Here is a 4,765-nt window from a genome sequence, read left to right on the forward strand (position 1 = left end):
TATTTTTAGTAGAGACAGGGTTTCTCCATGTTGGTCAGGCTGGTCTCGAACTCCCGACCTCAGGTGATCCTCCTGCCGCAGCCTCCCAAAGTGCTGGGATTACAGGCATGAGCCACTGAGCCACCCGACTTTTATTTTTTTGCTCAGATTATCCATCTTTGGCCATTGAGAGCTCTTTCAGGTTGGGTCCTGTGTTCTTTGATGTGCTCCCATCCTTTAATTTGCTGAGTACTTCCTTGTTTTCTATAGGCCTCTGTAAGCATCTGGAAGATGATTATGGCTCATTTAATATTTTCTCTGGCCCAGCCCTAGAATAATTTAGTTCTCCAAATATTCTTTTTCATTAACGATTTGTCCCAGGTAGGCGCGGTGGCTCATGCCTGTAATCCCGATGAGACAGCCTGGTTGAAGGGGGTCCCTGGAGAAACTCCAACCAGCCTGCCCACCGAGGTGGAGTCTTGGGAAGCTCATAACATTTGCAGCAAACTTTGGTTGGGGTCCTGGAAGAGCCGTCCATGATTCTGGAGCGAGCGACGCCTTTTTGACTCGGTATGATGAGTCCATCCTTCTTCAGCGGTCCACACCACCATTTCAATTGTTAGGAGTGCTGGAAAAGGTCCTTCCCAGATGGGTTCGAGCTTTCCCTCTTTCCAAATTTTGATGAGAACGAGGTCTCTGGGCTGGCCCTGGTGGACTGGAAGTTTAAGGGGTGGGGTTTGTGCTGGAAGACCTTGCGTCCTGAGGAACGAAAAGGTGGAGGCCGGCCCCTCCTCTTCTTGTGTGGAACCTGAGATTCAAGCTGTGGGTGGAAAGCATTCCAGCAGGGACTCTGTCCCAGCGAGAGTCCCTGTTTCCCCCCTTTCTTTCTTTTCACCCAATAAAACCCTGCTTTACTCACCCTTCAAACTGTCTGTGAGCCTAAACTTTTGTGGCTGTGGGACGCACAAGGACCCCATCTTTAGCTGAGCTAAAGAAAAGTCCTGCAACATTTTTGGGCACCCAACTGGGGAGGCTCCAGGAGTGGTGAGTGAGATGGGGTCTTGAAACCTCTCAAAATTAGCCAGGTGTGGTGGTGTGCACCTTTAATCCCACCCAGCCACTTGGGAGGCTGAGCAGGGAGGATTGCTGGAACCTGGGAGCCGGAGGTTGCAGGGAGCTGAGATTGCACCACTGCACTCCAGCCTAACAGACAAAACGAGACTCCAGCTCAAAAAAAAAAAAAAAAAAAAAGCATGGAAAATGTAAACTTTTGCCTAGCACTAAATGCTAGTTTTGTGTTAATTTAGGAAAAAGCTGAAGGTTCAAAGAAATGGTGGAAGAATTGTGGAAATTAATCTTGCAGAAGAAGTTCTCTGTGGGAACATATTGACTAAATTCAAAAAAGGGTATTATATAGGTTTTTTTGTAAATTGAGCATTTAAATAAAAGCATAACAAAGGCCAGGTTCTGTGGCTCACACCTGTAATCCCAGCACTTTGAGAGGCCGAAGCTGGTGGATGGCTTGAGGTCAGAGTCTAAGACCAGCCTGGCCAACATGGTGAAACTCCATCTCTACCAAAATACAAAAATTAGGCAGGCATGGTGGCAGGCACCTGTAATCCCAGCTACCAGCGAGCTTGAGGCAGGAGAACTGCCTGAACCCAGGAGGTGGAGGTTGCAGTGAGCCAAGATTAGCAACACTGCACTCCAGCCTGGGTGACAGAGTGAGACTTCATCTCAAAAAAGAAAGAAAAGCACAATGGGGCTTTTCTAAGGTGCTAATCTGCTCTTTGGCAAAATCTGTAAAGGATTATAAAAGATTTTTGCTTCTTTAAAAATTCCATGTCATTATTTTGGCAAAAATAAATAACTTATGGTAATCTGGAATTTTTTTTTCTGAGAGAGATTCTTGCTCTGTCACCCAGGCTGGAGTGCAGTGGTGCAATCTCAGCTCACTGCAACCTCCGACTCCCCAGCTCAAGTGATTCTCCTGCCTCAGCCTCCTGAGTAGCACAGACTACAGGCACATGCCACCATGCCTGGCTAATCTTTGTATTTTTAGCAGAGACAGTGGTTCACTGTGTTGGCCAGGATGGCCTCAAACTCCTGGTCTGAGATGATCCACCCACCTTGGCCTCCCCAAATGCTGGGATTACAGGCCTGAGTCACCATGCGCAGCCCAGTAATCTGAAATTCTATTTCATAATATCAAGTGTTTTAAACCTCGAACATCTAACAACCCTCCCAAAATCAAACTTCAGTTTCAAAATTGTATTTCCTGCCACCTGGCTTTTTGAATACTTCAGAGGGTCCTTGAAGTGTCCAGAAAAGAGAGGTAAACAGGATGATGTGACAAGTTTAGGTATATCAGATTGCCAAAATCATGTTCTACCTTCTTTAGGTTTATATCTTGGTGAATAATGCTAATACATGTTCCAAATTGTATGGGATTTCTAAAATTCTAATGTCTGAGTTTATACTGTCAATCGTAATTGAGGTTTTTATGTTAAGTTATTGTAAACCAGGGAGATATCCAAACATCTTTGTCAATTATGTTTCTAACTATAAATACCCTGGACATTTTGCTAGTCACAGACAATTGTTGTCTTGTTTTAATGCTTTTCAAAGATGGCTTATAATGAGCCACAGAACTTTGACAGGTGCTGTCAAATATAGGCTTCTGGTAACTTTAGAGACTGTAATATTAGAATAAAGGAAAACGTACAAGACTCATAAAGCTGAAACGCTCATGAATATCAAGCAAAACAAGAGCTAACTAAATGGACTGAACTCAGCTGAAGCAACCTTTTTGACATTTGCTTGGAATATTGCTAATCGTTGTTTTGTTTTTCAGAGTCAAGGAAATGTATTTTGAACTCTTTAAGGCCTTTAATAATTGAGTAAGTTATGCTCCTATGAACAGACTTTGGAGCGTGTTTGTTTCTCTCTCCCTGGTTCTGCTAAAATTTGAAAATTATCTGTGAGTATTCATATGGCAATATAGTTGTTTGCATCAGTGCAGTAAGAATCCATTTTCTTTTGCAACAGGACACAATTGGAGAAACTGGCCATTTCCACTGGAAGGGGATGCTTCCCTTTAAGGAGTCAATCTTGACTTGCAGAGCCAATAAAAGCCAAGTGGGGAAACTGGCCTCATACCCTTGCCTATACAGTCCCTGTACAGGATTCCTGAGCTGTGGTCAGTAAAGAGTGTCACTTTCTAACAGATCTAGAAGCTCCAAGTTTATCTTGAGACCTTAAGCGGAGAGAATCACCCAACTCACAGGTGTTTGAGGATTAAAAACTCATGGTTGGGCTCAGCTTTAAAAGGTCTTATCTGAGATCCCGTGGGGAACAGAGTTCCATTAAAGCCAATCCAAAAGGCCTATGTAGAAATAGTTATTCTTGTTGCATTTCATGCAAATAATCAGGCCAAGTATAAGACTAAAGTCTATTCTGCAAACCACTCAGTCCTGTCGTAATGTTTTTTTTAAAAAAACGAGGACTGGAGATAGAGGATTGTGTTCCAAAACTGATCGTATGTTTGTCACCAAATTCTAAACTGATTGGTTGGTTGTAAGTTTTCGCCTGCATGTTAGACTAACCCTGCTTGCTCCTGTGAACCAACCAGCAATCTGCAGCTGCAACTCAGAAAGAACAAGAGGGATGGGTAATGTAGAAATCCGGATCAATATTCTAGTTCTGAGCAATTACCCTGCAAATCCTGTCAGGTGATGGGGATGAATAGGATGCCCATCACTTGGGGGTTTCCCTTTTGGGAAAGTAAAACCAAGGAGGCTAACAAAAGCCAGGTACCACGCACCCAAATCCTAACAAGCCAAACTATAGCTACCAGTTACCTGGGAGTGTCACAAGACATCCTCTTCTCTCCCTTGTTGGAGGAGGACTCAATGCCACAATGTCACCTGCTAAAGTGAAACTTATGATAAGGAGTCTATGCAACCCCCTGAGACACATTTTTGTGCCAGATTCAATTTCAAACTGCAAGTCAAAGCCCTGGGAAAGAAAACTGGATCTAAAAGGGACCCAGAGGCAGACAACAGCAGAGGGTAAAAGGCACAGTGCAGGTGTGTGTGACTGATTCCTGCTGATTAAGCCAAGCCCAAGCTTCTTATTTTATGGATAAAGGCCATGTTAGTATCCAGGGCATAAATTGGGTCAAGGCAACGCCAAGGCTACAGACAGCAGGGGAGATAGGGTACATGTGGGTAAGAGCAGAGGACTCCGCCAGTAGACCCCCACTGCTCTATGGCTGCAAGTCGCTTTGACACCCATGGGTGCACCTGCCAAGGCTGCAGGGACTAGGGGATGAAAGGCCAAAAGACGGAAAAAAGATGCCCTTCCCCCCTCTCCCTCACACACCCTGGGTATCTGTTAGGAAGACAGGGGAACCAGGGAAGCCCGCTTTCCTCTTCCTGTGTGGGTAGCCATTCATCTTCAGTGCATACTCCTGCTGAACGAATATTGAACCTCTGGCATGCCTTTAAAAATGCCTCCTTTGTCCTTCCTCCTCCTCTGTTCTCTCTTCACTAACAGGTAATTGTGTTTTTGTACTATGCTCCCCTCAGATGTATCCTCCAACCTGAAAAGAGTTAATTTCCCAACCCTTAAACTGGTTGTCTTAGGATTGGACTCAGGGAAGGGAACCCAGAAGCCCAACATGCCAGCAAATCGGTAAAGTTTTTTTCCAGTCGGGTTTTTGGCCTCCCTCTCCCTGTGCAAACTGGTAAAAGGCCTGGAGATTTTTTTTTTTTTTTTTTTTTTT

Source organism: Cebus imitator, unplaced genomic scaffold (assembly GCF_001604975.1).
Source record: "Cebus imitator isolate Cc_AM_T3 unplaced genomic scaffold, Cebus_imitator-1.0 Scaffold111, whole genome shotgun sequence".
Classification (NCBI taxonomy): Eukaryota; Metazoa; Chordata; class Mammalia; order Primates; family Cebidae; genus Cebus; species Cebus imitator.